The 27,015-nt window shown below is 40.2% G+C and overlaps 1 protein-coding gene across 1 annotated transcript in view; it reads right to left on the bottom strand.

The window, feature by feature from the left end:
- LOC140404354 (neuronal acetylcholine receptor subunit alpha-3-like) overlaps nt 1-27,015 on the bottom strand; it is a 134,078-nt gene that overhangs the window by 101,455 nt on the left and 5,608 nt on the right. The window lies entirely within an intron of this gene.

Here is a 27,015-nt window from a genome sequence, read left to right as displayed (position 1 = left end):
GAATGAACTGTGTCTGGTGAGGTCAATTAGAGTTTAATTGTTTGGTGAATGAACTATGCATGGTGGGGTAAGTGAGAGTTTAATTGTTTGGTGAATGAATTGTGTGCCTTGTGAGGTCAGTCAGAGTTTAATTGTTTGGCGAATGATCTGTGCAGGGAGAGGCCAGTTAGAGTTTAATTGTTTGGTGAATGAACTGTGTACATGGTGAGGTCAGTCATAGTTTAATTCTTTGGTGAATGAACTGCGCATGGTGAGGTCAGTCAGAGTTTAATTCTTTGGTGAATGAACTGTGCCTGGTGAGGTCAGTTCGAGTTTAATTGTTTGGTGAATGAACTGTGTATGGTGAGGTCAGTTAGAGTTTAATTGTTTGGTGAATGAACTGTGCATGGGGAGGTCAGTTAGGGTTTAATTGTTTGGTGAATGAATTGTGTGCCTTGTGAGGTCAGTCAGAGTTTAATTGTTTGGTGAATGATCTGTGCATGGAGAGGCCAGTTAGAGTTTCATTGTTTGGTGAATGAACTATGTATCGAGAGGTCAGTCAGTGTTTAATTGTTTGGCTGAATGAACTGTGTATGGTGAGGTCAGTTAGAGTTTAATTGTTTGGTAAATGAACTGTGCATGGTGAGGTCAGTCAGTTTTAAACTCTGGTGAATGAACTGTGCATGGTGAGGTCAGTTAGAGTTTAATTGTTTGGTGAATGAACTGTGTATGGTGGGGTCAGTTAGAGTTTAATTGTTTGGTGAATGAACTGTGCATGGTTAGGTCAGTCACACGTTAATTGTTTGCTGAATGATCTGTGCATGGTTACGTCAGTCAGAGTTTAATTGTTTCGTGAATGAACTGTGTATGGTGAGGTGAGTCAGGTTTTAATTCTTTGGTGAATGAACTGTGCATGGTGAGGTCAGCTAGAGTTTAATTGTTTGGTGAATGAACTGTGCATGGTGAGGACAGTTATAGTTTAATTGTTTGGTAAATGAACTGTGCATGGTGATGTCAGTCAGAGTTTAATTGTTTGGTGAATGAACTGTGTAGGGTGAGGTCAGTAAGAGTATAATTATTTGGTGAATGAACTGTGCAAGGTGATGTCATTTAGAGTATAATTGTTTGGTGAATGAACGGTGCATGGTTAGGTCAGTCAGAGTTTAATTGTTTGGTGAATGAACTGTGCATCATGAGGTCAGTTAGAGTTTAATTGTTTGGTGAATGAAATGGGTGAATGAATTGTGTACATGGTGAGGTCAGTCACAATTTACTTGTTTGGTGAATGAACTGTGCATGGTGCGGTTAGTCAGAGTTTAATTGTTTGGTGAATGAACTGTGTCTGGTGAGGTCAATTAGAGTTTAATTGTTAGGTGAATGAACTGTGCATGGTGAGGTCAGTCAGATTTCAATTCTTTGGTGACTGGACTGTGTATGGTGAGGTCAGTTAGAGTTTAATTGTTTGGTGCATGAACTGTGCATCATGAGGTCAGTTAGAGTTTAATTGTTTGGTGAATGAATTGGGTGAATGAATTGTGTACATGGTGAGGTCAGTCACAATTTAATTGTTTGGTGAATGAACTGTGCATGGTGCGGTTAGTCAGAGTTTAATTGTTTGGTGAATGAACTGTGTCTGGTGAGGTCAATTAGAGTTTAATTGTTAGGTGAATGAACTGTGCATGGTGAGGTCAGTGAGAGTTTAATTGTTTGGTGAATGAATTGTGTGCGTAGTGAGGTCAGTCAGAGTTTAATAGTTTGGCGAATGATCTGTGCAGGGAGAGGCCAGTTAGAGTTTAATTGTTTGGTGAATGAACTTGTACATGGTGAGGTCAGTCAGAGTTTAATTCTTTGGTGAATGAACTGCGCATGGTGAGGTCAGTCAGAGTTTAATTCTTTGGTGAATGAACTGCGCATGGTGAGGTCAGTCAGTGTTTAATTCTTCGGTGAATGAACTGTCCCTGGTGAGGTCAGTTCGAGTTTAATTGTTTGGTGAATGAACTGTGTATGGCGAGGTCAGTTAGAGTTTAATTGTTTGGTGAATGATCTCTGCATGGTGAGGTCAGTTCGAGTTTAATTGTTTGGTGAATGAATTGTGTGCCTTGTGAGGTCAGTCAGAGTTTAATTGTTTGGTGAATGATCTGTGCATGGACAGGCCAGTTAGAGTTTCATTGTTTGGTGAATGAACTGTGTATGGTGAGGTCAGTTAGAGTTTAATTGTTTGGTAAATGAACTGTGCATGGTGAGGTCAGTCAGATTTAAACTCTGGTGAATGAACTGTGTATGGTGAGGTCAGTTAGAGTTTAATTGTTTGGTGAATGAACTGTGTATGGTGAGGTCAGTTAGAGTTTAATTGTTTGTTGAATGAACTGTGCATGGTTAGGTCAGTCAGACTTTAATTGTTTGCTGAATGATCTGTTCATGGTGAGGTCAGTCAGAGTTTAATTGTTTGGTGAATGAGCTGTGCATGGTTAGGTCAGTCAGAGTTTAATTGTTTGATGAATGAACTGTGCATGGTGAGGTCAGTCAGATTTTAATTCTTTGGTGAATGAACTGTGCATGGTGAGGTCAGTTAGAGTTTAATTGTTTGGTGAATGAACTGTGCATGGTGAGGACAGTTACAGTTTAATTGCTTGGTAAATGAACTGTGCATGGTGATGTCAGTCAGAGTTTAATTGTTTGGTGAATGAACTGTGTAGGGTGAGGTCATTAAGAGTATAATTATTTGGTGAATGAACTGTGCAAGGTGAGGTCATTTACAGTATAATTGTTTGGTGAATGAACGGTGCATGGTTAGGTCAGTCAGAGTTTAATTGTTTGGTGAATGAACTGTGCATGGTTAGGTCAGTCAGAGTTTAATTGTTTGGTGAATGTGCTGTGCATGGTTATGTCAGTCAGATTTTAATTCTTTGGTGAATGAACTGTGCATGGTGGAGTCAGTTGGAGTTTAAATGTTTGGTGAATGAACTGTGCATCATGAGGGCAGTTAGAGTTTAATTGTTTGGTGAATGAATTGCGTGAATGAATTGTGTACATGATGAGGTCAGTCAGAATTTAATTGTCTGGTGAATGAACTGCGCATGGTGAGGTCAGTCAGAGTTTAATTGTTTGGTGAATGAACTGCGCATGGTGAGGTCAGTCAGAGTTTAATTCTTTGGTGAATGAACTGTCCCTGGTGAGGTCAGTTCGAGTTTAATTGTTTGGTGAATGAACTGTGTATGGTGAGGTCAGTTAGAGTTTAATTGTTTGGTGAATGAACTCTGCATGGTGAGGTCAGTTAGAGTTTAATTGTTTGGTGAATGAATTGTGTGCCTTGTGAGGTCAGTCAGAGTTTAATTGTTTGGTGAATGATCTGTGCATGGAGAGGCCAGTTAGAGTTTCATTGTTTGGTGAATGAACTGTGTATGGTGAGGTCAGTTAGAGTTTAATTGTTTGGTAAATGAACTGTGCATGGTGAGGTCAGTCAGATTTAAACTCTGGTGAATGAACTGTGTATGGTGAGGTCAGTTAGAGTTTAATTGTTTGGTGAATGAACTGTGTATGGTGAGGTCAGTTAGAGTTTAATTGTTTGGTGAATGAACTGTGCATGGTTAGGTCAGTCAGACTTTAATTGTTTGCTGAATGATCTGTTCATGGTGAGGTCAGTCAGAGTTTAATTGTTTGGTGAATGAACTGTGCATGGTGAGGTCAGTTAGAATTTAATTGTTTGGTGAATGAACTGTGCATGGTGAGGACAGTTTAATTGCTTGGTAAATGAACTGTGCATGGTGATGTCAGTCAGAGTTTAATTGTTTGGTGAATGAACTGTGTAGGGTGAGGTCAGTAAGAGTATAATTATTTGGTGAATGAACTGTGCAAGGTGAGGTCATTTAGAGTATAATTGTTTGGTGAATGAACGGTGCATGGTTAGGTCAGTCAGAGTTTAATTGTTTGGTGAATGAACTGTGCATGGTTAGGTCAGTGAGACTTTAATTGTTTGCTGAATGAACTGTTCATGGTGAGGTCAGTCAGAGTTTAATTGTTTGGTGAATGTGCTGTGCATGGTTATGTCAGTCAGATTTTAATTCTTTGGTGAATGAACTGTGCATGGTGAAGTCAGTTGGAGTTTAAATGTTTGGTGAATGAACTGTGCATCATGAGGTTAGTTAGAGTTTAATTGTTTGGTGAATGAATTGCGTGAATGAATTGTGTACTTGATGAGGTCAGTCAGAATTTAATTGTCTGGTGAATGAACTGCGCATGGTGAGGTCAGTCAGAGTTTAATTGTTTGGTGAATGAACTGTGCATGGTTAGGTCAGTCATACTTTAATTGTTTGCTGAATGAACTGTTCATGGTGAGGTCATCCAGAGTTTAATTGTTTGGTGAATGAGCTGTGCATGGTTAGGTCAGTCAGAGTTTAATTGTTTGGTGAATGAACTGTGCACGGTGAGGTCAGTCAGATTTTAATTCTTTGGTGAATGAACTGTGTATGGTGAGTTCAGTTAGAGTTTAATTGTTTGGTGCATGAACTGTGCATCATGAGGTCAGTTAGAGTTTAATTGTTTGGTGAATGAATTGGGTGAATGAATTGTGTACATGGTGAGGTCAGTCACAATTTAATTGTTTGGTGAATGAACTGTGCATGGTGCGGTTAGTCAGAGTTTAATTGTTTGGTGAATGAACTGTGTCTGGTGAGGTCAATTAGAGTTTAATTGTTAGGTGAATGAACTGTGCATGGTGAGGTCAGTGAGAGTTTAATTGTTTGGTGAATGAATTGTGTGCCTAGTGAGGTCAGTCAGAGTTTAATAGTTTGGCGAATGATCTGTGCAGGGAGAGGCCAGTTAGAGTTTAATTGTTTGGTGAATGAACTTGTACATGGTGAGGTCAGTCAGAGTTTAATTCTTTGGTGAATGAACTGCGCATGGTGAGGTCAGTCAGTGTTTAATTCTTTGGTGAATGAACTGTCCCTCTTGAGGTCAGTTCGAGTTTAATTGTTTGGTGAATGAACTGTGTATGGCGAGGTCACTTAGAGTTTAATTGTTTGGTGAATGAACTCTGCATGGTGAGGTCAGTTAGAGTTTAATTGTTTGGTGAATGAATTGTGTGCCTTGTGAGGTCAGTCAGAGTTTAATTGTTTGGTGAATGATCTGTGCATGGAGAGGCCAGTTAGAGTTTCATTGTTTGGTGAATGAACTGTGTATGGTGAGGTCAGTTAGAGTTTAATTGTTTGGTAAATGAACTGTGCATGGTGAGGTCAGTCAGATTTAAACTCTGGTGAATGAACTGTGTATGGTGAGGTCAGTTAGAGTTTAATTGTTTGGTGAATGAACTGTGTATGGTGAGGTCAGTTAGAGTTTAATCGTTTGGTGAATGAACTGTGCATGGTTAGGTCAGTCAGACTTTAATTGTTTGCTGAATGATCTGTTCATGGTGAGGTCAGTCAGAGTTTAATTGTTTGGTGAATGAGCTGTGCATGGTTAGGTCAGTCAGAGTTTAATTGTTTGATGAATGAACTGTGCATGGTGAGGTCAGTCAGATTTTAATTCTTTGGTGAATGAACTGTGCATGGTGAGGTCAGTTAGAGTTTAATTGTTTGGTGAATGAACTGTGCATGGTGAGGACAGTTACAGTTTAATTGCTTGGTAAATGAACTGTGCATGGTGATGTCAGTCAGAGTTTAATTGTTTGGTGAATGAACTGTGTAGGGTGAGGTCAGTAAGAGTATAATTATTTGGTGAATGAACTGTGCAAGGTGAGGTCATTTAGAGTATAATTGTTTGGTGAATGAACGGTGCATGGTTAGGTCAGTCAGAGTTTAATTGTTTGGTGAATGAACTGTGCATGGTTAGGTCAGTCAGACTTTAATTGTTTGCTGAATGAACTGTTCATGGTGAGGTCAGTCAGAGTTTAATTGTTTGGTGAATGTGCTGTGCATGGTTATGTCAGTCAGATTTTAATTCTTTGGTGAATGAACTGTGCATGGTGAAGTCAGTTGGAGTTTAAATGTTTGGTGAATGAACTGTGCATCATGAGGGCAGTTAGAGTTTAATTGTTTGGTGAATGAATTGCGTGAATGAATTGTGTACATGATGAGGTCAGTCAGAATTTAATTGTCTGGTGAATGAACTGCGCATGGTGAGGTCAGTCAGAGTTTAATTGTTTGGTGAATGAACTGCGCATGGTGAGGTCAGTCAGAGTTTAATTCTTTGGTGAATGAACTGTCCCTGGTGAGGTCAGTTCGAGTTTAATTGTTTGGTGAATGAACTGTGTATGGTGAGGTCAGTTAGAGTTTAATTGTTTGGTGAATGAACTCTGCATGGTGAGGTCAGTTAGAGTTTAATTGTTTGGTGAATGAATTGTGTGCCTTGTGAGGTCAGTCAGAGTTTAATTGTTTGGTGAATGATCTGTGCATGGAGAGGCCAGCTAGAATTTCATTGTTTGGTGAATGAACTGTGTATGGTGAGGTCAGTTAGAGTTTAATTGTTTGGTAAATGAACTGTGTATGGTGAGGTCAGTTAGAGTTTAATTGTTTGTTGAATGAACTGTGCATGGTTAGGTCAGTCAGACTTTAATTGTTTGCTGAATGATCTGTTCATGGTGAGGTCAGTCAGAGTTTAATTGTTTGGTGAATGAGCTGTGCATGGTTAGGTCAGTCAGAGTTTAATTGTTTGATGAATGAACTGTGCATGGTGAGGTCAGTCAGATTTTAATTCTTTGGTGAATGAACTGTGCATGGTGAGGTCAGTTAGAGTTTAATTGTTTGGTGAATGAACTGTGCATGGTGAGGACAGTTACAGTTTAATTGCTTGGTAAATGAACTGTGCATGGTGATGTCAGTCAGAGTTTAATTGTTTGGTGAATGAACTGTGTAGGGTGAGGTCATTAAGAGTATAATTATTTGGTGAATGAACTGTGCAAGGTGAGGTCATTTACAGTATAATTGTTTGGTGAATGAACGGTGCATGGTTAGGTCAGTCAGAGTTTAATTGTTTGGTGAATGAACTGTGCATGGTTAGGTCAGTCAGAGTTTAATTGTTTGGTGAATGTGCTGTGCATGGTTATGTCAGTCAGATTTTAATTCTTTGGTGAATGAACTGTGCATGGTGAAGTCAGTTGGAGTTTAAATGTTTGGTGAATGAACTGTGCATCATGAGGGCAGTTAGAGTTTAATTGTTTGGTGAATGAATTGCGTGAATGAATTGTGTACATGATGAGGTCAGTCAGAATTTAATTGTCTGGTGAATGAACTGCGCATGGTGAGGTCAGTCAGAGTTTAATTGTTTGGTGAATGAACTGCGCATGGTGAGGTCAGTCAGAGTTTAATTCTTTGGTGAATGAACTGTCCCTGGTGAGGTCAGTTCGAGTTTAATTGTTTGGTGAATGAACTGTGTATGGTGAGGTCAGTTAGAGTTTAATTGTTTGGTGAATGAACTCTGCATGGTGAGGTCAGTTAGAGTTTAATTGTTTGGTGAATGAATTGTGTGCCTTGTGAGGTCAGTCAGAGTTTAATTGTTTGGTGAATGATCTGTGCATGGAGAGGCCAGTTAGAGTTTCATTGTTTGGTGAATGAACTGTGTATGGTGAGGTCAGTTAGAGTTTAATTGTTTGGTAAATGAACTGTGCATGGTGAGGTCAGTCAGATTTAAACTCTGGTGAATGAACTGTGTATGGTGAGGTCAGTTAGAGTTTAATTGTTTGGTGAATGAACTGTGTATGGTGAGGTCAGTTAGAGTTTAATTGTTTGGTGAATGAACTGTGCATGGTTAGGTCAGTCAGACTTTAATTGTTTGCTGAATGATCTGTTCATGGTGAGGTCAGTCAGAGTTTAATTGTTTGGTGAATGAACTGTGCATGGTGAGGTCAGTTAGAATTTAATTGTTTGGTGAATGAACTGTGCATGGTGAGGACAGTTTAATTGCTTGGTAAATGAACTGTGCATGGTGATGTCAGTCAGAGTTTAATTGTTTGGTGAATGAACTGTGTAGGGTGAGGTCAGTAAGAGTATAATTATTTGGTGAATGAACTGTGCAAGGTGAGGTCATTTAGAGTATAATTGTTTGGTGAATGAACGGTGCATGGTTAGGTCAGTCAGAGTTTAATTGTTTGGTGAATGAACTGTGCATGGTTAGGTCAGTGAGACTTTAATTGTTTGCTGAATGAACTGTTCATGGTGAGGTCAGTCAGAGTTTAATTGTTTGGTGAATGTGCTGTGCATGGTTATGTCAGTCAGATTTTAATTCTTTGGTGAATGAACTGTGCATGGTGAAGTCAGTTGGAGTTTAAATGTTTGGTGAATGAACTGTGCATCATGAGGTTAGTTAGAGTTTAATTGTTTGGTGAATGAATTGCGTGAATGAATTGTGTACTTGATGAGGTCAGTCAGAATTTAATTGTCTGGTGAATGAACTGCGCATGGTGAGGTCAGTCAGAGTTTAATTGTTTGGTGAATGAACTGTGCATGGTTAGGTCAGTCATACTTTAATTGTTTGCTGAATGAACTGTTCATGGTGAGGTCAGTCAGAGTTTAATTGTTTGGTGAATGTGCTGTGCATGGTTATGTCAGTCAGATTTTAATTCTTTGGTGAATGAACTGTGCATGGTGAAGTCAGTTGGAGTTTAAATGTTTGGTGAATGAACTGTGCATCATGAGGTTAGTTAGAGTTTAATTGTTTGGTGAATGAATTGCGTGAATGAATTGTGTACTTGATGAGGTCAGTCAGAATTTAATTGTCTGGTGAATGAACTGTTCATGGTGAGGTCATCCAGAGTTTAATTGTTTGGTGAATGAGCTGTGCATGGTTAGGTCAGTCAGAGTTTAATTGTTTGGTGAATGAACTGTGCACGGTGAGGTCAGTCAGATTTTAATTCTTTGGTGAATGAACTGTGTATGGTGAGTTCAGTTAGAGTTTAATTGTTTGGTGCATGAACTGTGCATCATGAGGTCAGTTAGAGTTTAATTGTTTGGTGAATGAATTGGGTGAATGAATTGTGTACATGGTGAGGTCAGTCACAATTTAATTGTTTGGTGAATGAACTGTGCATGGTGCGGTTAGTCAGAGTTTAATTGTTTGGTGAATGAACTGTGTCTGGTGAGGTCAATTAGAGTTTAATTGTTAGGTGAATGAACTGTGCATGGTGAGGTCAGTGAGAGTTTAATTGTTTGGTGAATGAATTGTGTGCCTAGTGAGGTCAGTCAGAGTTTAATAGTTTGGCGAATGATCTGTGCAGGGAGAGGCCAGTTAGAGTTTAATTGTTTGGTGAATGAACTTGTACATGGTGAGGTCAGTCAGAGTTTTATTCTTTGGTGAATGAACTGCGCATGGTGAGGTCAGTCAGTGTTTAATTCTTTGGTGAATGAACTGTCCCTCTTGAGGTCAGTTCGAGTTTAATTGTTTGGTGAATGAACTGTGTATGGCGAGGTCACTTAGAGTTTAATTGTTTGGTGAATGAACTCTGCATGGTGAGGTCAGTTAGAGTTTAATTGTTTGGTGAATGAATTGTGTGCCTTGTGAGGTCAGTCAGAGTTTAATTGTTTGGTGAATGATCTGTGCATGGAGAGGCCAGTTAGAGTTTCATTGTTTGGTGAATGAACTGTGTATGGTGAGGTCAGTTAGAGTTTAATTGTTTGGTAAATGAACTGTGCATGGTGAGGTCAGTCAGATTTAAACTCTGGTGAATGAACTGTGTATGGTGAGGTCAGTTAGAGTTTAATTGTTTGGTGAATGAACTGTGTATGGTGAGGTCAGTTAGAGTTTAATCGTTTGGTGAATGAACTGTGCATGGTTAGGTCAGTCAGACTTTAATTGTTTGCTGAATGATCTGTTCATGGTGAGGTCAGTCAGAGTTTAATTGTTTGGTGAATGAGCTGTGCATGGTTAGGTCAGTCAGAGTTTAATTGTTTGATGAATGAACTGTGCATGGTGAGGTCAGTCAGATTTTAATTCTTTGGTGAATGAACTGTGCATGGTGAGGTCAGTTAGAGTTTAATTGTTTGGTGAATGAACTGTGCATGGTGAGGACAGTTACAGTTTAATTGCTTGGTAAATGAACTGTGCATGGTGATGTCAGTCAGAGTTTAATTGTTTGGTGAATGAACTGTGTAGGGTGAGGTCAGTAAGAGTATAATTATTTGGTGAATGAACTGTGCAAGGTGAGGTCATTTAGAGTATAATTGTTTGGTGATTGAACGGTGCATGGTTAGGTCAGTCAGAGTTTAATTGTTTGGTGAATGAACTGTGCATGGTTAGGTCAGTCAGACTTTAATTGTTTGCTGAATGAACTGTTCATGGTGAGGTCAGTCAGAGTTTAATTGTTTGGTGAATGTGCTGTGCATGGTTATGTCAGTCAGATTTTAATTCTTTGGTGAATGAACTGTGCATGGTGAAGTCAGTTGGAGTTTAAATGTTTGGTGAATGAACTGTGCATCATGAGGGCAGTTAGAGTTTAATTGTTTGGTGAATGAATTGCGTGAATGAATTGTGTACATGATGAGGTCAGTCAGAATTTAATTGTCTGGTGAATGAACTGCGCATGGTGAGGTCAGTCAGAGTTTAATTGTTTGGTGAATGAACTGCGCATGGTGAGGTCAGTCAGAGTTTAATTCTTTGGTGAATGAACTGTCCCTGGTGAGGTCAGTTCGAGTTTAATTGTTTGGTGAATGAACTGTGTATGGTGAGGTCAGTTAGAGTTTAATTGTTTGGTGAATGAACTCTGCATGGTGAGGTCAGTTAGAGTTTAATTGTTTGGTGAATGAATTGTGTGCCTTGTGAGGTCAGTCAGAGTTTAATTGTTTGGTGAATGATCTGTGCATGGAGAGGCCAGCTAGAGTTTCATTGTTTGGTGAATGAACTGTGTATGGTGAGGTCAGTTAGAGTTTAATTGTTTGGTAAATGAACTGTGCATGGTGAGGTCAGTCAGATTTAAACTCTGGTGAATGAACTGTGTATGGTGAGGTCAGTTAGAGATTAATTGTTTGGTGAATGAACTTTGCATGGTTAGGTCAGTCAGACTTTACTTGTTTGCTGAATGATCTGTTCATGGTGAGGTCAGTCAGAGTTTAATTGTTTGGTGAATGAGCTGTGCATGGTTAGGTCAGTCAGAGTTTAATTGTTTGATGAATGAACTGTGCATGGTGAGGTCAGTCAGATTTTAATTCTTTGGTGAATGAACTGTGCATGGTGAGGTCAGTTAGAGTTTAATTGTTTGGTGAATGAACTGTGCATGGTGAGGACAGTTACAGTTTAATTGCTTGGTAAATGAACTGTGCATGGTGATGTCAGTCAGAGTTTAATTGTTTGGTGAATGAACTGTGTAGGGTGAGGTCAGTCAGAGTATAATTATTTGGTGAATGAACTGTGCAAGGTGAGGTCATTTAGAGTATAATTGTTTGGTGAATGAACGGTGCATGGTTAGGTCAGTCAGAGTTTAATTGTTTGGTGAATGAACTGTGCATGGTTAGGTCAGTCAGACTTTAATTGTTTGCTGAATGAACTGTTCATGGTGAGGTCAGTCAGAGTTTAATTGTTTGGTGAATGTGCTGTGCATGGTTATGTCAGTCAGATTTTAATTCTTTGGTGAATGAACTGTGCATGGTGAAGTCAGTTGGAGTTTAAATGTTTGGTGAATGAACTGTGCATCATGAGGGCAGTTAGAGTTTAATTGTTTGGTGAATGAATTGCGTGAATGAATTGTGTACATGATGAGGTCAGTCAGAATTTAATTGTCTGGTGAATGAACTGCGCATGGTGAGGTCAGTCAGAGTTTAATTGTTTGGTGAATGAACTGCGCATGGTGAGGTCAGTCAGAGTTTAATTCTTTGGTGAATGAACTGTCCCTGGTGAGGTCAGTTCGAGTTTAATTGTTTGGTGAATGAACTGTGTATGGTGAGGTCAGTTAGAGTTTAATTGTTTGGTGAATGAACTCTGCATGGTGAGGTCAGTTAGAGTTTAATTGTTTGGTGAATGAATTGTGTGCCTTGTGAGGTCAGTCAGAGTTTAATTGTTTGGTGAATGATCTGTGCATGGAGAGGCCAGTTAGAGTTTCATTGTTTGGTGAATGAACTGTGTATGGTGAGGTCAGTTAGAGTTTAATTGTTTGGTAAATGAACTGTGCATGGTGAGGTCAGTCAGATTTAAACTCTGGTGAATGAACTGTGTATGGTGAGGTCAGTTAGAGTTTAATTGTTTGGTGAATGAACTGTGTATGGTGAGGTCAGTTAGAGTTTAATTGTTTGGTGAATGAACTGTGCATGGTTAGGTCAGTCAGACTTTACTTGTTTGCTGAATGATCTGTTCATGGTGAGGTCAGTCAGCGTTTAATTGTTTGGTGAATGAGCTGTGCATGGTTAGGTCAGTTAGAGTTTAATTGTTTGGTAAATGAACTGTGCATGGTGAGGTCAGTCAGATTTAAACTCTGGTGAATGAACTGTGTATGGTGAGGTCAGTTAGAGTTTAATTGTTTGGTGAATGAACTGTGTATGGTGAGGTCAGTTAGAGTTTAATTGTTTGGTGAATGAACTGTGCATGGTTAGGTCAGTCAGACTTTACTTGTTTGCTGATTGATCTGTTCATGGTGAGGTCAGTCAGAGTTTAATTGTTTGGTGAATGAGCTGTGCATGGTTAGGTCAGTCAGAGTTTAATTGTTTGATGAATGAACTGTGAATGGTGAGGTCAGTCAGATTTTAATTCTTTGGTGAATGAACTGTGCATGGTGAGGTCAGTTAGAGTTTAATTGTTTGGTGAATGAACTGTGCATGGTGAGGACAGTTACAGTTTAATTGCTTGGTAAATGAACTGTGCATGGTGATGTCAGTCAGAGTTTAATTGTTTGGTGAATGAACTGTGTAGGGTGAGGTCAGTAAGAGTATAATTATTTGGTGAATGAACTGTGCAAGGTGAGGTCATTTAGAGTATAATTGTTTGGTGAATGAACGGTGCATGGTTAGGTCAGTCAGAGTTTAATTGTTTGGTGAATGAACTGTGCATGGTTAGGTCAGTCAGACTTTAATTGTTTGCTGAATGAACTGTTCATGGTGAGGTCAGTCGGAGTTAAATTGTTTGGTGAATGTGCTGTGCATGGTTATGTCAGTCAGATTTTAATTCTTTGGTGAATGAACTGTGCATGGTGAAGTCAGTTGGAGTTTAAATGTTTGGTGAATGAACTGTGCATCATGAGGGCAGTTAGAGTTTAATTGTTTGGTGAATGAATTGCGTGAATGAATTGTGTACATGATGAGGTCAGTCAGAATTTAATTGTCTGGTGAATGAACTGCGCATGGTGAGGTCAGTCAGAGTTTAATTGTTTGGTGAATGAACTGCGCATGGTGAGGTCAGTCAGAGTTTAATTCTTTGGTGAATGAACTGTCCCTGGTGAGGTCAGTTCGAGTTTAATTGTTTGGTGAATGAACTGTGTATGGTGAGGTCAGTTAGAGTTTAATTGTTTGGTGAATGAACTCTGCATGTTGAGGTCAGTTAGAGTTTAATTGTTTGGTGAATGAATTGTGTGCCTTGTGAGGTCAGTCAGAGTTTAATTGTTTGGTGAATGATCTGTGCATGGAGAGGCCAGTTAGAGTTTCATTGTTTGGTGAATGAACTGTGTATGGTGAGGTCAGTTAGAGTTTAATTGTTTGGTAAATGAACTGTGCATGGTGAGGTCAGTCAGATTTAAACTCTGGTGAATGAACTGTGTATGGTGAGGTCAGTTAGAGTTTAATTGTTTGGTGAATGAACTGTGTATGGTGAGGTCAGTTAGAGTTTAATTGTTTGGTGAATGAACTGTGCATGGTTAGGTCAGTCAGACTTTACTTGTTTGCTGAATGATCTGTTCATGGTGAGGTCAGTCAGAGTTTAATTGTTTCGTGAATGAGCTGTGCATGGTTAGGTCAGTCAGAGTTTAATTGTTTGATGAATGAACTGTGCATGGTGAGTTCAGTCAGATTTTAATTCTTTGGTGAATGAACTGTGCATGGTGAGGTCAGTTAGAGTTTAATTGTTTGGTGAATGAACTGTGCATGGTGAGGACAGTTACAGTTTAATTGCTTGGTAAATGAACTGTGCATGGTGATGTCAGTCAGAGTTTAATTGTTTGGTGAATGAACTGTGTAGGGTGAGGTCAGTAAGAGTATAATTATTTGGTGAATGAACTGTGCAAGGTGAGGTCATTTAGAGTATAATTGTTTGGTGAATGAACGGTGCATGGTTAGGTCAGTCAGAGTTTAATTGTTTGGTGAATGAACTGTGCATGGTTAGGTCAGTGAGACTTTAATTGTTTGCTGAATGAACTGTTCATGGTGAGGTCAGTCAGAGTTTAATTGTTTGGTGAATGTGCTGTGCATGGTTATGTCAGTCAGATTTTAATTCTTTGGTGAATGAACTGTGCATGGTGAAGTCAGTTGGAGTTTAAATGTTTGGTGAATGAACTGTGCATCATGAGGTCAGTTAGAGTTTAATTGTTTGGTGAATGAATTGCGTGAATGAATTGTGTACATGATGAGGTCAGTCAGAGTTTAATTGTTTGGTGAATGAACTGTGCATGGTTAGGTCAGTCATACTTTAATTGTTTGCTGAATGAACTGTTCATGGTGAGGTCATCCAGAGTTTAATTGTTTGGTGAATGAGCTGTGCATGGTTAGGTCAGTCAGAGTTTAATTGTTTGGTGAATGAACTGTGCATGGTGAGGTCAGTCAGATTTTAATTCTTTGGTGAATGAACTGTGTATGGTGAGGTCAGTTAGAGTTTAATTGTTTGGTGAATGAACTGTGCATGGTGAGGTCAGTTAGAGTTTAATTGTTTGGTGAATGAATTGTGTGCCTTGTGAAGTCAGTCAGAGTTTAATTGTTCGGTGAATGATCTGTGCATGGAGAGGCCAGTTAGAGTTTAATTGTTTTGTGAATGAACTGTGCATGGTGAGGTCAGTTAGAGTTTAATTGTTTGGTAAATGAACTGTGCATGGTGAGGTCAGTCAGATTTAAACTCTGGTGAATGAACTGTGTATGGTGAGGTCAGTTACAGTTTAATTGTTTGGTGAATGAACTGCGTATGGTGAGGTCAGTTAGAGTTTAATTGTTTGGTGAATGAACTGTACATGGTTAGGTCAGTCAGACTTTAATTGTTTGCTGAATGAACTGTTCATGGTGAGGTCAGTCAGAGTTTAATTGTTTGGTGAATGAGCTGTGCATGGTTTGGTCAGTCAGAGTTTAATTGTTTGATGAATGAACTGTGCATGGTGAGGTCAGTCAGATTTTAATTCTTTGGTGAATGAACTGTGCATGGTGAGGTCAGTTAGAGTTTAATTGTTTGGTGAATGAACTGTGCATGGTGAGGACAGTTAGAGTTTAATTGTTTGGTAAATGAACTGTGCATGGTGAGGTCAGTCAGAGTTTATTTGTTTGGTGAATGAACTGTACATGGTTAAGTCAGTCAGAGTTTAATTGTTTGGTGAATGAACTCTGCATGGTGAAGTCAGATTTTAACTCTTTGTTGAATGAACTGTGTATGGTGAGGTCAGTTGGAGTTTAAATGTTTGGTGAATGAACTGTGCATCATGAGGTCAGTTAGAGTTTAATTGTTTGGTGAATGAATTGCGTGAATGAATTGTGTACATGATGAGGTCAGTCAGAGTTTAATTGTTTAGTGAATGAACTGTGCATGGTTAGGTCAGTCATACTTTAATTGTTTGCTGAATGAACTGTTCATGGTGAGGTCATCCAGAGTTTAATTGTTTGGTGAATGAGCTGTGCATGGTTAGGTCAGTCAGAGTTTAATTGTTTGGTGAATGAACTGTGCATGGTGAGGTCAGTCAGATTTTAATTCTTTGGTGAATGAACTGTGTATGGTGAGGTCAGTTAGAGTTTAATTGTTTGGTGAATGAACTGTGCATGGTGAGGTCAGTTAGAGTTTAATTGTTTGGTGAATGAATTGTGTGCCTTGTGAAGTCAGTCAGAGTTTAATTGTTCGGTGAATGATCAGTGCATGGAGAGGCCAGTTAGAGTTTAATTGTTTTGTGAATGAACTGTGCATGGTGAGGTCAGTTAGAGTTTAATTGTTTGGTAAATGAACTGTGCATGGTGAGGTCAGTCAGATTTAAACTCTGGTGAATGAACTGTGTATGGTGAGGTCAGTTACAGTTTAATTGTTTGGTGAATGAACTGTGTATGGTGAGGTCAGTTAGAGTTTAATTGTTTGGTGAATGAACTGTACATGGTTAGGTCAGTCAGACTTTAATTGTTTGCTGAATGAACTGTTCATGGTGAGATCAGTCAGAGTTTAATTGTTTGGTGAATGAGCTGTGCATGGTTTGGTCAGTCAGAGTTTAATTGTTTGATGAATGAACTGTGCATGGTGAGGTCAGTCAGATTTTAATTCTTTGGTGAATGAACTGTGCATGGTGAGGTCAGTTAGAGTTTAATTGTTTGGTGAATGAACTGTGCATGGTGAGGACAGTTAGAGTTTAATTGTTTGGTAAATGAACTGTGCATGGTGAGGTCAGTCAGAGTTTAATTGTTTGGTGAATGAACTGTACATGGTTAAGTCAGTCAGAGTTTAATTGTTTGGTGAATGAACTCTGCATGGTGAAGTCAGATTTTAACTCTTTGTTGAATGAACTGTGTATGGTGAGGTCAGTTAGAGTTTAATTGTTTGGTGAATGAACTGCATGGTGAGGTCAGTTAGCGTTTAATTGTTTGGTGAATGAACTGTGCATTGTTAGGTCAGTCAGAGTTTTATTGTTTGCGGAATGAACTGTTCATGGTGAGACCAGTCAGAGTTTAATTGTTCGGTGAATGAACTGTGCATGGTGAGGTCAGTCAGATTTTAATTCTTTGGTGACTGAACTGTGTATGGTGAGGTCAGTTAGAGTTTAATTGTTTGGTGAATGAACTGTACATGGTGAGGTCATTTAGAGTTTAATTGTTTGGTAAATGAACTGTGCATGTTGAGGTAAGTCAGAGTTTAATTGTTTGGTGAATAAACTGTGCGTGGTGAGGTCAGTTGGAGTTTAAATGTTTGGTGAATGAACTGTGCATCAGGAGGTCAGTTAGAGTTTAATCATTTGGTGAATGAATTACGTGAATGAATTGTGTACATGATGAGGTCAGTCAGAATTTAATTGTCTGGTGAATGAACTGCGCATGGTGAGGTCAGTCAGAGTTTAATTGTTTGGTGAATGAACTGTGCATGGTTAGGTCAGTCAGCCTTTAATTGTTTGCTGAATGAACTGTTCATGGTGAGGTCATCCAGAGTTTAATTCTTTGGTGAATGAGCTGTGCATGGTTAGGTCAGTCAGAGTTTAATTGTTTGGTGAATGAACTGTGCATGGTGAGGTCAGTCAGATTTTAATTCTTTGGTGAATGAATTGTGTACATGATGAGGTCAGTCAGAATTTAAATGTTTGATGAATGAACTGTGCTTCATGAGGTCAGTTAAAGTTTAATTGTTTGGTGAATGAACTGCGCATGGTGAGGTCAGTCAGAGTTTAATTCTTTGGTGAATGAACTGTCCCTGGTGAGGTCAGTTCGAGTTTAATTGTTTGGTGAATGAACTGTGTATGGTGAGGTCAGTTAGAGTTTAATTGTTTGGTGAATGAACTCTGCATGGTGAGGTCAGTTAGAGTTTAATTGTTTGGTGAATGAATTGTGTGCCTTGTGAGGTCAGTCAGAGTTTAATTGTTTGGTGAATGATCTGTGCATGGAGAGGCCAGTTAGAGTTTCATTGTTTGGTGAATGAACTGTGTATGGTGAGGTCAGTTAGAGTTTAATTGTTTGGTAAATGAACTGTGCATGGTGAGGTCAGTCAGATTTAAACTCTGGTGAATGAACTGTGTATGGTGAGGTCAGTTAGAGTTTAATTGTTTGGTGAATGAACTGTGTATGGTGAGGTCAGTTAGAGTTTAATTGTTTGGTGAATGAACTGTGCATGGTTAGGTCAGTCAGACTTTACTTGTTTGCTGAATGATCTGTTCATGGTGAGGTCAGTCAGCGTTTAATTGTTTGGTGAATGAGCTGTGCATGGTTAGGTCAGTTAGAGTTTAATTGTTTGGTAAATGAACTGTGCATGGTGAGGTCAGTCAGATTTAAACTCTGGTGAATGAACTGTGTATGGTGAGGTCAGTTAGAGTTTAATTGTTTGGTGAATGAACTGTGTATGGTGAGGTCAGTTAGAGTTTAATTGTTTGGTGAATGAACTGTGCATGGTTAGGTCAGTCAGACTTTACTTGTTTGCTGAATGATCTGTTCATGGTGAGGTCAGTCAGAGTTTAATTGTTTGGTGAATGAGCTGTGCATGGTTAGGTCAGTCAGAGTTTAATTGTTTGATGAATGAACTGTGAATGGTGAGGTCAGTCAGATTTTAATTCTTTGGTGAATGAACTGTGCATGGTGAGGTCAGTTAGAGTTTAATTGTCTGGTGAATGAACTGCGCATGGTGAGGTCAGTCAGAGTTTAATTGTTTGGTGAATGAACTGCGCATGGTGAGGTCAGTCAGAGTTTAATTCTTTGGTGAATGAACTGTCCCTGGTGAGGTCAGTTCGAGTTTAATTGTTTGGTGAATGAACTGTGTATGGTGAGGTCAGTTAGAGTTTAATTGTTTGGTGAATGAACTCTGCATGGTGAGGTCAGTTAGAGTTTAATTGTTTGGTGAATGAATTGTGTGCCTTGTGAGGTCAGTCAGAGTTTAATTGTTTGGTGAATGATCTGTGCATGGAGAGGCCAGTTAGAGTTTCATTGTTTGGTGAATGAACTGTGTATGGTGAGGTCAGTTAGAGTTTAATTGTTTTGTAAATGAACTGTGCATGGTGAGGTCAGTCAGATTTAAACTCTGGTGAATGAACTGTGTATGGTGAGGTCAGTTAGAGTTTAATTGTTTGGTGAATGAACTGTGTATGGTGAGGTCAGTTAGAGTTTAATTGTTTGGTGAATGAACTGTGCATGGTTAGGTCAGTCAGACTTTACTTGTTTGCTGAATGATCTGTTCATGGTGAGGTCAGTCAGATTTTAATTCTTTGGTGAATGAACTGTGCATGGTGAGGTCAGTTAGAGTTTAATTGTTTGGTGAATGAACTGTGCATGGTGAGGACAGTTACAGTTTAATTGCTTGGTAAATGAACGGTGCATGGTTAGGTCAGTCAGAGTTTAATTGTTTGGTGAATGAACTGTGCATGGTTAGGTCAGTGAGACTTTAATTGTTTGCTGAATGAACTGTTCATGGTGAGGTCAGTCAGAGTTTAATTGTTTGGTGAATGTGCTGTGCATGGTTATGTCAGTCAGATTTTAATTCTTTGGTGAATGAACTGTGCATGGTGAAGTCAGTTGGAGTTTAAATGTTTGGTGAATGAACTGTGCATCATGAGGTCAGTTAGAGTTTAATTGTTTGGTGAATGAATTGCGTGAATGAATTGTGTACATGATGAGGTCAGTCAGAGTTTAATTGTTTGGTGAATGAACTGTGCATGGTTAGGTCAGTCATACTTTAATTGTTTGCTGAATGAACTGTTCATGGTGAGGTCATCCAGAGTTTAATTGTTTGGTGAATGAGCTGTGCATGGTTAGGTCAGTCAGAGTTTAATTGTTTGGTGAATGAACTGTGCATGGTGAGGTCAGTCAGATTTTAATTCTTTGGTGAATGAACTGTGTATGGTGAGGTCAGTTAGAGTTTAATTGTTTGGTGAATGAACTGTGCATGGTGAGGTCAGTTAGAGTTTAATTGTTTGGTGAATGAATTGTGTGCCTTGTGAAGTCAGTCAGAGTTTAATTGTTCGGTGAATGATCTGTGCATGGAGAGGCCAGTTAGAGTTTAATTGTTTTGTGAATGAACTGTGCATGGTGAGGTCAGTTAGAGTTTAATTGTTTGGTAAATGAACTGTGCATGGTGAGGTCAGTCAGATTTAAACTCTGGTGAATGAACTGTGTATGGTGAGGTCAGTTACAGTTTAATTGTTTGGTGAATGAACTGCGTATGGTGAGGTCAGTTAGAGTTTAATTGTTTGGTGAATGAACTGTACATGGTTAGGTCAGTCAGACTTTAATTGTTTGCTGAATGAACTGTTCATGGTGAGGTCAGTCAGAGTTTAATTGTTTGGTGAATGAGCTGTGCATGGTTTGGTCAGTCAGAGTTTAATTGTTTGATGAATGAACTGTGCATGGTGAGGTCAGTCAGATTTTAATTCTTTGGTGAATGAACTGTGCATGGTGAGGTCAGTTAGAGTTTAATTGTTTGGTGAATGAACTGTGCATGGTGAGGACAGTTAGAGTTTAATTGTTTGGTAAATGAACTGTGCATGGTGAGGTCAGTCAGAGTTTATTTGTTTGGTGAATGAACTGTACATGGTTAAGTCAGTCAGAGTTTAATTGTTTGGTGAATGAACTCTGCATGGTGAAGTCAGATTTTAACTCTTTGTTGAATGAACTGTGTATGGTGAGGTCAGTTGGAGTTTAAATGTTTGGTGAATGAACTGTGCATCATGAGGTCAGTTAGAGTTTAATTGTTTGGTGAATGAATTGCGTGAATGAATTGTGTACATGATGAGGTCAGTCAGAGTTTAATTGTTTAGTGAATGAACTGTGCATGGTTAGGTCAGTCATACTTTAATTGTTTGCTGAATGAACTGTTCATGGTGAGGTCATCCAGAGTTTAATTGTTTGGTGAATGAGCTGTGCATGGTTAGGTCAGTCAGAGTTTAATTGTTTGGTGAATGAACTGTGCATGGTGAGGTCAGTCAGATTTTAATTCTTTGGTGAATGAACTGTGTATGGTGAGGTCAGTTAGAGTTTAATTGTTTGGTGAATGAACTGTGCATGGTGAGGTCAGTTAGAGTTTAATTGTTTGGTGAATGAATTGTGTGCCTTGTGAAGTCAGTCAGAGTTTAATTGTTCGGTGAATGATCTGTGCATGGAGAGGCCAGTTAGAGTTTAATTGTTTTGTGAATGAACTGTGCATGGTGAGGTCAGTTAGAGTTTAATTGTTTGGTAAATGAACTGTGCATGGTGAGGTCAGTCAGATTTAAACTCTGGTGAATGAACTGTGTATGGTGAGGTCAGTTACAGTTTAATTGTTTGGTGAATGAACTGTGTATGGTGAGGTCAGTTAGAGTTTAATTGTTTGGTGAATGAACTGTACATGGTTAGGTCAGTCAGACTTTAATTGTTTGCTGAATGAACTGTTCATGGTGAGATCAGTCAGAGTTTAATTGTTTGGTGAATGAGCTGTGCATGGTTTGGTCAGTCAGAGTTTAATTGTTTGATGAATGAACTGTGCATGGTGAGGTCAGTCAGATTTTAATTCTTTGGTGAATGAACTGTGCATGGTGAGGTCAGTTAGAGTTTAATTGTTTGGTGAATGAACTGTGCATGGTGAGGACAGTTAGAGTTTAATTGTTTGGTAAATGAACTGTGCATGGTGAGGTCAGTCAGAGTTTAATTGTTTGGTGAATGAACTGTACATGGTTAAGTCAGTCAGAGTTTAATTGTTTGGTGAATGAACTCTGCATGGTGAAGTCAGATTTTAACTCTTTGTTGAATGAACTGTGTATGGTGAGGTCAGTTAGAGTTTAATTGTTTGGTGAATGAACTGCATGGTGAGGTCAGTTAGCGTTTAATTGTTTGGTGAATGAACTGTGCATTGTTAGGTCAGTCAGAGTTTTATTGTTTGCGGAATGAACTGTTCATGGTGAGACCAGTCAGAGTTTAATTGTTCGGTGAATGAACTGTGTATGGTGAGGTCAGTCAGATTTTAATTCTTTGGTGACTGAACTGTGTATGGTGAGGTCAGTTAGAGTTTAATTGTTTGGTGAATGAACTGTACATGGTGAGGTCATTTAGAGTTTAATTGTTTGGTAAATGAACTGTGCATGTTGAGGTAAGTCAGAGTTTAATTGTTTGGTGAATAAACTGTGCGTGGTGAGGTCAGTTGGAGTTTAAATGTTTGGTGAATGAACTGTGCATCAGGAGGTCAGTTAGAGTTTAATCATTTGGTGAATGAATTACGTGAATGAATTGTGTACATGATGAGGTCAGTCAGAATTTAATTGTCTGGTGAATGAACTGCGCATGGTGAGGTCAGTCAGAGTTTAATTGTTTGGTGAATGAACTGTGCATGGTTAGGTCAGTCAGCCTTTAATTGTTTGCTGAATGAACTGTTCATGGTGAGGTCATCCAGAGTTTAATTCTTTGGTGAATGAGCTGTGCATGGTTAGGTCAGTCAGAGTTTAATTGTTTGGTGAATGAACTGTGCATGGTGAGGTCAGTCAGATTTTAATTCTTTGGTGACTGAACTGTGCGTGGTGAGGTCAGTTGGAGTTTAAATGTTTGATGAATGAACTGTGCTTCATGAGGTCAGTTAAAGTTTAATTGTTTGGTGAATGAATTGCGTGAATGAATTGTGTACATGATGAGGTCAGTCAGAATTTAATTGTCTGGTGAATGAACTGCGCATGGTGAGGTCAGTCAGAGTTTAATTGTTTGGTGAATGAACTGTGTATGGTGAGGTCAGTTAGAATTTAATTGTTTGGTGAATGAATTGTGTGCCTTGTGAGGTCAGTCAGAGTTTAATTGTTCGGTGAATGATCTGTGCATGGAGAGGCCAGTTAGAGTTTAATTGTTTCGTAAATGAACTGTGCATGGTGAGGTCAGTTAGAGTTTAATTGTTTGGTAAATGAACTGTGCATGGTGAGGTCAGTCAGATTTAAACTCTGGTGAATGAACTGTGTATGGTGAGGTCAGTTACAGTTTAATTGTTTGGTGAATGAACTGTGTATGGTGAGGTCAGTTAGAGTTTAATTGTTTGGTGAATGAACTGTACATGGTTAGGTCAGTCAGACTTTAATGGTTTGCTGAATGAACTGTTCATGGTGAGGTCAGTCAGAGTTTAATTGTTTGGTGAATGAGCTGTGCATGGTTTGGTCAGTCAGAGTTTAATTGTTTGATGAATGAACTGTGCATGGTGAGGACAGTTAGAGTTTAATTGTTCGGTAAATGAACTGTGCATGGTGAGGTCAGTCAGAGTTTAATTGTTTGGTGAATGAACTGTACATGGTTCAGTCAGTCAGAGTTTAATTGTTTGGTGAATGAACTATGCATGGTGAAGTCAGATTTTAACTCTTTGTTGAATGAACTGTGTATGGTGAAGTCAGTTAGAGTTTAATTGTTTGGTGAATGAACTGCATGGTGAGGTCAGTTAGCGTTTAATTGTTTGGTGAATGAACTGTGCATTGTTAGGTCAGTCAGAGTTTTATTGTTTGCGGAATGAACTGTTCATGGTGAGACCAGTCAGAGTTTAATTGTTTGGAGAATGAACTGTGCATAGTTAGGTCAGTCAGAGTTTAATTGTTCGGTGAATGAACTGTGTATGGTGAGGTCAGTCAGATTTTAATTCTTTGGTGACTGAACTGTGTATGGTGAGGTCAATTAGAGTTTAATTGTTTGGTGAATGAACTGTGCATGGTGAGGTCATTTAGAGTTTAATTGTTTGGTAAATGAACTGTGCATGTTGAGGTCAGTCAGAGTTTAATTGTTTGATGAATAAACTGTGCGTGGTGAGGTCAGTTGGAGTTTAAATGTTTGGTGAATGAACTGTGCATCATGAGGTCAGTTAGAGTTTAATTGTTTGGTGAATGAATTGCGTGAATGAATTGTGTACATGGTGAGGTCTGTCAGAATTTAATTGTTTGGTGAATGAACTGTTCATGGTGAGGTCAGTCAGAGTTTAATTGTTTGGTGAATGAACTGTGCATGGTGAGGCCAGTTAGAGTTTAATTGTTTGCTGAATGAACTGTTCATGGTGAGGTCAGTCAGAGTTTAATTGTTTGGTGTATGAGCTGTGCATGGTTAGGTCAGTTAGAGTTTAATTGTTTGGTGAATGAAATGTGCATGGTGATGTCAGTCAAATTTTAATTCTTTGATAAATGAACTGTGCATGGTGATGTCAGTTAGAGTTTAATTGTTTGGTGAATGAACTGTGCATGGTGAGGTCAGTTAGAGTTTATTTGTTTGGTAAATGATCTGTGCATGGTGAGGTCAGTCAGAGTTTAATTCTTTGGTGATTGAACAGTGTATGGTGAGGTCAGTTAGAGTTTAATTGTTTGGTGAATGAACTGTGCATGGTGAGGTCATTTAGAGTTTAATTGTTTGGTAAATGAACTGTGCATTTAGCGATTCACAGGAAATTAGAAAATATGAACACTGTCTAGCTCAAGTCTGCGCTGTTCGCAATAGAAACAGAAAATACAGCAAATCCTCAGCAGGCCAGGCAGCATTGGGCAAGCGAGAAAGAGAGTTAGTGTTTGTGCTCTGTGACATTTCGCCACGAAAGGGGGAAAAAGAATAATGGGATTTATTAGATTTAAACAGTGTACTCAAAATGGAGGAAGCTTAAAATGAGGGGAAGTGGATGGCTGGTGACCACAAGACCCTGTGTGTAATTGAAGGTCTCCCTCCCATACGCTCGAATAAACAGCTGGGGAGGAACTTGTGTCCTGGCTGGACTGTGGGAAACTGGAGGGAGATTGAGCTCCACGATACTACCGCTCTGATCGTAACAGTTTTACTGACACTTCACCAGCGATTATTGTTGTATATATTTGTACATAAACAAGTATTATTGACATGTGGAATTGCTAAGAAATGGCTTGTTTGCAGTTGAGTGACTTTGAATGATGTTATTATCACTTTGAATTGGAAATGTAAGTTTTACTAATTATTTAAACATCACCAATACATTAAAGCCACGGTGCATGAAATGAGCAGACTTTAGTTGAATGGAAAATCAATGTTATCCTTCCAACTGTAAGATAAAATTAATGAAATCCTGCCGGAGCCAGTCACATTTTTACAGCATTCTTACTGAGGTTTTGACTCCCAATGTTCTGTCCTTCCCACAAGATGCAAATATATTCTTTGTTAAATATTACAATGCTCCAGGGAGCACTCATAGGGTCAATCTTCACGTGATCCGTTTTAAATTATTGTTTGTTACAGATGTTAGTGTTGCAAGGCTGGCACCCATTGCCCATCCCAGCTTTCCTTAATATTGTGGGTCCTTCCCTTTGAGTTGCTACATAAGAGATAAGAGTGGGAAGAGGCCATTCCGCCCTTCGAGCCTGCTCTGACATTCATTATGAACGTGGCTGATCATCCAACTCAATAGCCTAATCCCGCCTTTCCCCCATATCCTTTGATCCCCTTCGCCCCAAGTGCTCTCTCTAACTGCTTCTTGAAAACATACAATGTTTTGGCTTCAAACATACAGGGTGCGATCTACCGGCTGTTCGTGCCGGCAAATATTCCAGCCATATGCCGGCGCATGGGTTTCCAGACTAAGAGGGGAGCAGTAATTGGGAAATACCGTTGACAACGGCGGAGTCGGTAAATCTCGCTGAAAAACACGCAGCGGGTTGGTCAGTAAATCGCGCCCAAATGTTTTGGCCTCAAACATGCAGGGCAGGATTCTCCGATTTTGAGGCTATGTCTGGAGGAAGCGCCTGGTCTTACAACCAAAAAGGCGAAGGCGCCCCTGAACCAATGCCCCGCCTGGTGGGAGGCGAGCACCCGCGGTAAGTAAAGCCCCCGGCCTTACCTGCAGATACGGACGGACAATGGTCGGGTCAGTGCCGCACATGTGGAGTGAGGGAGTTGGGGATTTGGGTGAGAGGGTTGGGGATTTGGGTGAGGGGGTTGGGGATTTGGGTGATGGAGTTGGGAATTTGGGTGAGGGAGTTGGGGATTTGGGTGAGGGAGTTGGGGATTTGGGTGAGGGAGTTGGGGATTTGGATGAGGGAGTTGGGGATTTGGGTGAGGGAGTTGGGGATTTGGGTGATGGAGTTGGGAATTTGGGTGAGGGAGTTGGGGATTTGGGTGAGGGGGTTGGGGATTTGGGTGATGGAGTTGGGAATTTGGGTGAGGGAGTTGGGGATTTGGATGAGGGAGTTGGGGATTTGGGTGAGGGAGTTGGGGATTTGGGTGAGGGGGTTGGGGATTTGGGTGATGGAGTTGGGAATTTGGGTGAGGGAGTTGGGAATTTGGGTGAGGGAGTTGGGGATTTGGGGGAGGGAGTTGGGGATTTGGGTGAGGGAGTTGGGGATTTGGGTGAGGGAGTTGGGGATTTGGGTGTAGGAGTTGGGGATTTGGGTGAGAGGGTTGGGGATTTGATTGATGGAGTTGGGGATTTGGGTGAGGAAGTTGGAGATTTGGGTGAGGGGGTTGGGGATTTGGGTGATGGAGTTGGGAATTTGGGTGAGGGAGTTGGGGATTTGGGGGAGGGAGTTGGGGATTTGGGTGAGGGAGTTGGGGATTTGGGTGAGGGAGTTGGGGATTTGGGTGAGCGAGTTGTGGATTTGGGTGAGGGAGTTTGGTATTTGGGTGTAGGAGTTGGGCTTTTGGGTGAGGGAGCTGGGGATTTGGGTGAGGGAGTTGTGGATTTGGGTGAGGGAGTTGGGGATTTGGGTGAGGGAGTTGGGGATTTGGGTGAGGGAGTTGGGGATTTGGGTGAGCGAGTTGTGGATTTGGGTGAGGGAGTTTGGTATTTGGGTGTAGGAGTTGGGCTTTTGGGTGAGGGAGCTGGGGATTTGGGTGAGGGAGTTGTGGATTTGGGTGAGGGAGTTGGGGATTTGGGTGAGGGAGTTGGGGATTTGGGTGAGGGAGCTGGGGATTTGGGTGAGGGATTTGGGTGAGGGAGTTGGGGATTTGGGGGAGGGAGTTGGGAATTTGGGTGGTGAGTTGGGGATTTGGGTGAGGGAGTTGGGGATTTGGAGGAGGGATTTGGGGGAGGGAGTTGGTGATTTGGGGGAGGGAGTTAGGGATTTGGGTGAGGGAGTTGGGGATTTGCGTGTAGGAGTTGGGGATTTGGGTGATGGAGTTGGGAATTTGGGTGAGGGAGTTAGGGATTTGGGGGAGGGAGTTGGGGATTTGGGTGATGGAGTTGGGGATTTGGGTGAGGGAGTTGGGGATTTGGTGAGGGAGTTGGGGATTTGGGTGAGGGAGTTGGGGGTTTCGGTGAGGGAGTTGGGGATTTGGGTGAGGGAGTTAGGGATTTGCGTGAGGGAGTTGATGATGTAGGTGAGGGAGTTGGAGGTTTGGG

Source organism: Scyliorhinus torazame, chromosome 30 (assembly GCF_047496885.1).
Source record: "Scyliorhinus torazame isolate Kashiwa2021f chromosome 30, sScyTor2.1, whole genome shotgun sequence".
NCBI classification, from domain to species: Eukaryota; Metazoa; Chordata; class Chondrichthyes; order Carcharhiniformes; family Scyliorhinidae; genus Scyliorhinus; species Scyliorhinus torazame.
The sequence above is the reverse complement of the archived record's forward strand: the minus strand, read 5'-3'. Positions and strand labels throughout refer to the sequence as shown.